We start from the raw sequence: 7,908 nt of genomic DNA, 5'->3' as shown, positions 1-7,908 counted from the left end.
TAAAAAAAAAAAAAAAAAATTAAAAAAAAAGAAAAAAAAAGTTTAAGGTTATAGTTGCATTTTTCATCTTCCTTTAAACAGAAGACATATATTATTTCAATTATTCCTTTCTACATTTTTTCTCTGTCTGATATATACAGTCTATGGATGATGGCTCTTCTATTTTTATATTTCATATCTCTAGACTTACCTTTTATTTTGCCAACTTTTTAATCTTTTTCTGTGCTTTCTATAAAATATTACATGATCTCAGCCTCCAGTTACTAATTTTTTTCTTTATTCTATTTTTAGTTCTTTATTTCCTATTTTATATTCTTCATACCTATATTGTAAATTGTTTTTTTATATACTTACATGTCTGCTACCAATTTTATATCCTATTTAAAAGAATTATATGTGGTGCTTTTTAAGTTCAAAATTTGTAAGCTTAATATTTATCTGAAAATTTATTTATTCTCTTGTTTTTTTCATAGACCTTAGTCTTGTCATTTTCCCCTATGATTTCTTATTGCTTTTGGTGTCAGTTATCTTATCTGTATTGGGGGGTTTTTCACTGTTTTTTTAAATTTTATTTTACATTGGAGTATAATTGATTAACAGTATTGTGTTAGTTTCAAGTGTACAGCAAAATGATTCAGTTATACATATACATTGTATCTATTCTTTTTCAAATTCTTTTACATTTTGGTTGTTACATTATATTCAGCAGAGTTCCTTGTGATTTACAGCAGGTCCTTGATGATTATCCATTTTAAATAGAGCAGTGTATACATGTCAATTCCAAACTCCCTATCCCTCCTTCCAACCCTTTCACCTTGGTAACCATAAGCTTGTTCTCTAAGTCTGTGAGTCTGTTTTATAAATAAATTCATTTATATTACTTTTTAAGACTGCATGTAAGTGATAGATAACATATTTCTCTCTATCTGACTTGTTTCACTCAGTATGACAATCTCTAGGTCTATCCAGGTTGCTGTAAATGGCATATCTTGTCTTTATTGTAAACCTGGATGCCACAGTTCTATGGTAGGCCTGTCAAAGTGAGTTTAAAAGTGTCTTTGGGATAATACTTCAGGGCCAAGGATATCTGGCATTCCCATCGAGTCTCAACTCATTTTAAGTGACCTTTCCCATCGAAGACCATCAAATATGTCCACTCCTATTTTCAAAGTGCTCTTTCCTTAGGTTGACATTGTGTGACTCCTGGGGTGGGACAGGATCACTGCAAGAATCTGTCTTCTACCCCAGCTGGACTACTTTAGTTTACACTGTAATGTTCTCTTTGTTGACGTTGATGAAGAAAAGAGTGGAACACACCAGAAAGCACTTCCACAGTATGTTGTCTCATTCGGCTTTTGGCCCTGCCCCACCTCAGGTCCCCAGTTTCTTCCCTCATAAATACCCTACCAACTTTCTGTTCCCCAAAGGTCTTTCACAATTTTGCTTTGTGCTCTAGATTCCATCAACTTCTTTCTAACTTCTGTAGTATGTTTAAAGCTAGTTTCATCAGCAGCTTAAACAAAGCTGTGATTTGTTTTCTATTTTATTAATATTCAAAAATGAAAGAATTGTGTCCCTGGCACATATTGATAATATTTGATAATGTGTCATAGCCACTCCCTGCTAAGGTGGACACTTATTAAAAGCAGACCAGAGCCCTAAAATTGAATCGATTTGTTTTCATATGAGATCCAGATTTACACGTAAACTTGAATGGTTCTGTGATGGTATTCAGTGCTTTCTTTTTCTTTTTTATGTTCTGCATGTTTTATAACTTGGAACTATTCAGGTGAAACTTTACAGCTATGTTGAATTGTTGGTAATTTATTAATAATACTTAAAAAAGTGACTGTGCCTGGTATCAGAGTCAAGATACCCTGACATTCTAAAAACAGCTGTTTAGAATTTTGCAAAGCATTATCTTAGTGGCTGATAAACAAAATTGTAAAGCAAGCTTTATTATAATTCTTACTTTATGGATGAGGAAACCAGGGTTAAGAAAGACTCTTTGACTTTTCAAAATTACTTAATTAAGAATGAAAGGCAGGTAAATAGAAAAGACAGAAGAACCAGAGATTGCCAACATCCTTTGGATCATAGAGAAAGCAAGAGAATTCCAGAAAGAAACATCTAGTTCTGCTTCATTGACTATGCTAAAGCCTTTGTCTGTGTGGATCACAACAAACTGTAGAAAATTCTGAAATAGATGGGAATACCAGAACACCTTACCTGCCTCCTGAGAAACCAGAGGAGGTCAAGAAGCAACAGTTAAAAATTGACATGAAAGCTATATATTGTCATCCTGTTTATTTAACTTATATGCAGAGTACCTCATGCAAAATGCTGGACTGGATGAATCACAAGTGGAATCAAGATTGCTGGGAGAAATATCAACAACCTCAGATATGCAGATGATACCACTCTAATGGCAGAAAGTGAAGAGAAACTAAAGAGCCTCTTGAAGAAGGTGAAAGAGGAGAGTTAAAAGCTGGCTTAAAAGTCAACATTCAAAAAAATAAGATCAAGGCATCTGGTCCCATCACTTCATGGCAAATAGATTGGGAAACAATGGAAACAGTGGCAGGTTTTATTTTCTTGGGCTCCAAAATCACTGTGGATGGTGACTGCAGCTATAAAATTAAAAGACACTCCTTGGAAGAAAAGCTATGACAAACCTAGACAGTATGTTAAAAAGCAGAGATATCACTTTGCTGACCAAAGTCCATCTAGTTAAAGCTATGGTTTTACCAATAGTCATGTATGGATGTGAGAGTTGGACCATTAAGAAGGCTGAATGCTGAAGAATAGATGCTTTCAAATGTACTGCTGGAGAAGACTCTTAACAGTTCCTTGGACAGCAAGGAGATCAAACCTGTCAATCCTAAAGGAAATCAACCTTGAATATTCATTTAAAGGACTGATGCTGAAGCTGAAGCTCCAATACTTTGGCCACATGATGCAAAGAACTGACTCACTGGAAAAACCTTGATGCTGGAAAAGATTGAGGGCAGAAAGAGAAGGCAATAACAGAAGATGAGATGGTTGAATGATATCACAGACTCAATGGACTTGAGTTTCACCAAACTCTGGGAGACAGTGAAGGACCAGGAAGTCTGGAGTGCTGCAGACCATGGGGTCGCAAAGAGTCAGACATGACTTAGCTACGAACAGCAACAAATAACATAAAGAAAATCACAGAACCTGGACTACCTGAAGTGCAGGAATAAGCAGGCACAAGTACTGAGTATGCTAGCACAAACAAAGCCAGCAGATGGCAGCAAATGCAAGGAATAGATTTATCCTTTTGGCTGCAAAACCTGAAAGAACTGTCTGGCTATCAGAATTTAGCCTTAGTTATGTGTGTGTGCTTAGTTGCTCAGTCGTGTCCGACTCTGCAACCCATGGTCTGTATCCCGCCAGGCTCCTCTGTCTGAGGAATTCTCCAGGCAAGAATACTTGAGGGGGTAGCCATTCCCTTCTCCAGGGAATCTTCCCAACCCAGGGATTGAACCCAGGTCTCCAGCATTGCAGGCGGATTCTTTACCAACTGAGCTACCAGGGTAGCTTCTGTTTAACAGAATAACTAGAAAATAAGTGTAAGACAAAGAACACACACTTAGTTTAAAATTGTGTTCGCAGTGGGGAAGCAGTGGGTGGGAGGGCCATGGTAGAGCGAGGTGGAAAAACTGAGGGGCTTTCCACACAGCTTTCCAAAGTGGAAAACATTTCGGTTTCCACACTTAATTTTTAAAATGTCAAAACAATGGCATTTTCCTTCTCTCCACACTACTTCTGACTTCTGTTTCTATCTCTAATTTTTCTGACTGTTTTTTGTACTACTTCCCTTCTACCTTCCCATTTCCCGATACATAAATTTTTTGAATATACATTTTCTTATGTCCTCCACCTTGTTGAAGATGTTTTAAGACTACATCCAAATACCAGAAAGCAAGATGAAGGAAGAAAGGGAAGAATGCTCCCTTTCTTTAAAGCAATGACTTGGAATTTGTCCACATCACTTCCATACACATACCAATGCCCAGAACTTAGTCACTAGGCTACAACTACTTACGGAGACTGTATTATACAGACCTTAGCCAGGCAGCTTGTGATCAGCTAAAATTCAGGATCTTAATGCCTGCAGGAAGAAAGAAGAATGGATATTAGGAATCAACTCCTTTTCTTCCTCTGCTACATTGTTTGGAATGCCTATTAGGTATTCACATGTCTGCCTCCTATATCATCCCAGAACTGAAATCCCACAGTGCATGTTTTATAGTTAATTTTCCATGTAAAATGCATGATCATATTTCCATAGCAATAAGCATCTTAGAGTAACCTGAGATCTGATGTTGCAACAAGCTTTGTGTTACTAGAACTCTGTAATGTGTTTAATATGTCCCTTGATTCTAGACTTTTTTTTTACTGCTTCCAGTTCTCAGTAGTAAAATTAATGTTTCATATAGAGAAGATCTTGCATACATGCTTAATTTTTTTTTGTTTAAAGTACATTCTGAAAAACTATATTACCAGTGAATAATTGCAATTTTTAAATTTTTTGTGTTGACAAGCTATACTCTCATACTATAAACAATCTAAAATGGTCTGTGAAAATGTCTATGTCCTCATACCTTCACCAGACTGTTTTTATTTTGTTTCTATCATTTGTTCATTTGTTTAAGTCATTTGCAATTTTTCTTATCTATATCTTCTTAAAGTAGTTAATAAATATATTGCAATTATCTTGATCAGAGATATGTCATACATATAACTATGGTATATTTCTACTACATTTTTAAATGGAATATTTTTGGTATATGGAAATTATTGATATTTATACATTCACTTTTTTTCTACACAAAGTACTTGCCTCTTTATTAGTCTCTTTGGTTTACCAGTTTAATCTTATATTATCTAAAAATAATAATCACATTGTCATCACAGTAATACTTCAAATTTCTTTTTTATTTTGTTCCCTCAGCTAAAACTTCTGAAACACTATTGAATAAAGGTGGAGACACTAGTTGACCTTATCTGGTTTCCCAATGGGCTTTCCGGGTGGCTCAGCTGGTAAAGAATCTGCATGCAATGTGGGAGACCTGAGTTCGATCCCTGGGTTGAGAAGATCCCCTGGAGAAGGGAACAGCTACCCACTCCAGTATTCTGGTCTGGAGAATTCCATGGGCTGTATAGTTCATGGGTCCCAATATAATTAAAATGCCCACTTAATTTCACCACTAAGCATGATAAGAGGACTTCCCTGAAGCTTAAATGGTGAATCTGCCTGCAATGCTGGAGACCAGGGTTCAATTCCTGGGTCGGGAAGATCCTCTGGAGAAGGGAACGGCAATCTGCTCCAGTATTCTTGCCTGGAGAATCCCATGGGTGGAGAAGCCTGGCAGGCTGCAGTCTGTGCGGTTTCAGAGTCAGACATGACTGAGCCACTAACACACACAAGCATGATAATGCTATTGGTTAAGACTGTTACTGTTCATCATAATTGAGAAGAATCTTTCCATTAACAGTCTATCAAGATTTCATTGTCCAAACTCAGGTAGTTTTTCCCAGTCAGGGCATTTATGTCATTAGTGGTCCAGCTAAGATCAGGTTGTATACATATTAAAGTCTCTGTGAAATTGTAGAGATGATCGGTTGGGTTAACAAAGCTTATAGATGAGGAGGCACTGACCCAACATAGCCATACCTAAACTGATGGAAGCAATGACAAGTATGACCTAGAATTACAAATCGAAAGAAAGCCAGTCTCAACCACATGAACAATCCAAGAAACTTTACTTTTCATTGGCCATGGATGTATATATATATATCTATATATCATACATGTCTATTTTAACTCTAACATCTAAGTAAGAACTTAGAACATAGTAGGTACTCAATACACATATATGACTGAATTAGAAGATTTTATTTTTGAGAATGTTCTGTATACACAAAACTCATTTGTAATATTTATTAGAGAAAGAATTGATGCAAAGGGTTGTTCTTAGATTAAACTTGGTTAGAAAAAAAAAGACTAGCCATTTCTGTCTTTAAAACTAACACATTACAAAAGAGTGAATACTCAAAGGAGACTCAAGGAAACACTTTAGAATTCATTTATTAGTTTGTCTGCATCCAGAGCTTGGCTGTGTTCCAAATATGACTTATGACTTAGTTCTTTGACACTTTCATTAATTTTTGGTGTGACAATTATATGTTTTCTGAATGCACTTTTATGCCACAGTTTCACTTTTTTATTGTATTAGAATGTTTTATCTTCAGCAATTCATGAGAAAGTAAAATTCATAACTCTTAATAAATGTCTCTGAAACCTGAGGCCTGCTTTCTATTTGAAAGCCTTAAGTGCTCACACATACAAGTGCCCTGCCCGACTTCAGGGCAATAATTCAGATATAATGTCAAAGAAATATATTGTCCCCCTTGAAGCTTTTGGCAGTCACTCTACCTGCCAAAGAAAGGCTCCTTTGAGAGACAGACTTTTTGAGCACAAAGTCAAAAAGTTCAATGCATCACAGGCACTTCACTATCCCCACCATCTGTCAACAGAGGAAAAGTCCATACCCTTTCTCCTAATAATCTTCTTACATTGATAAATACAGCTAAAGAGAAATAGACTTCACAAGTAAGTCACATCTTAGGGCTTAAATTAGCTGAGCTAAGTTTAAACATTTTAACATATACCTGATGGTTCCAGTATGTGATCATAAGTGGTTTCTGCGGTGCTGGTGAGTAGAGAAAGCTTGATGTCTGAACTGCATTTATATAAGTTCCAGATACTATAAAAGTGTAAGTGGTTTCAGCTGTAATCATGATCCAGACCATACATAGCATGGGAGCAACTCAGAGGACATTAACACTGATATAAATATTCATCAAGAGACTCATTTCAGGGATATTTGTGAGTTTTTTCTTTTATAAAAATATATCAGTTCAGTTCAGTTGCTCAGTTGTGTCCGACTCTTTGCGACCCCATGGACTGCAGCATGCCAGGCTTCCCTGTCCATCACCACTTCCCGGAGCTTACTCAAACTCATATCCATTGAGTCAGTGATGCCATCCAACCATCTCATCCTCTGTTGTCCCCTCTCTTCCTGCCCTCAATCTTTCCCAGCAGCAGGGTCTTTTCAATGAGTCAGCTCTTCGCATCAGGTGGCCAAAGTATTGGAGTTTCAGCTTCAGCATCAGTCCTTCCAATGAATGCTCAGGACTGATTTTCTTTAGGATGGACTGGTTGGATCTCCTTGCAGTCCAAGGGACTCTCAAGAGTCTTCTCCAACACCACAGTTCAAATGCATCAATTCTTTGGCGCTCAGCTTTCTTTATGGTCCAACTCTCATATCCATACATGACTACTGGAAAAGCCATAGCTTTGACTGGATGTACCTTTGTTGGCAAAGTAGAGTCTCTGCTTTTTAATATGCTGTCTAGGTTGGTCATAGCTTTTCTTCCAAGGAGCAAGCATATATATAAAAATGTACTACTGTCATTTTTAGTTTCAAATTTAAATAATGCATAATTATACTTTAAGTAGAATACGGATTTCAATAAAAGTTTTAGGGAAAGAAACAATAAACTATAAAATAATTAATAGTATTTGTGTAGGATATCCACGCACATATGGACACCTTATCTTTGACAAAGGAGGCAAGAATCACTCCAGTGTTCTTGCCTGGAGAATCCCAGGGAAAGAGGAGCCTAGTGGCCTGCCGTCTGTGGGGTTGCACAGAGTCGGACATGACTGAGGCAACAATGGATTAAAGACAATCTCTTTAACAAGTGTTGCTGGGAAAACTGGTCAATCACTTGTAAAATAATGAAACTAGAGAACTTTCTAACACCATACACAAAAACAAACTCAAAATGGATTAAAGATCTAAACGTAAGACT

The 7,908-nt window shown here is 36.7% G+C and overlaps 1 long non-coding RNA gene across 1 annotated transcript in view; it reads right to left on the bottom strand.

Annotated features, from left to right (window-relative positions):
* Nucleotides 1–7,908, bottom strand: part of LOC105005317 — a 63,510-nt gene that overhangs the window by 18,729 nt on the left and 36,873 nt on the right. The window contains exon 2 of the long non-coding RNA XR_827304.1: nt 4,093–4,138. This is a non-coding gene — a long non-coding RNA (uncharacterized LOC105005317). The remainder of the gene's footprint in view (nt 1–4,092; nt 4,139–7,908) is intronic.

This window comes from Bison bison, unplaced genomic scaffold (assembly GCF_000754665.1).
Source record: "Bison bison bison isolate TAMUID 2011002044 unplaced genomic scaffold, Bison_UMD1.0 scf7180017864489, whole genome shotgun sequence".
NCBI lineage: Eukaryota > Metazoa > Chordata > Mammalia > Artiodactyla > Bovidae > Bison > Bison bison.
Note: the sequence above shows the minus strand (reverse complement) of the source record. Positions and strands in the feature narration are given on the sequence as shown.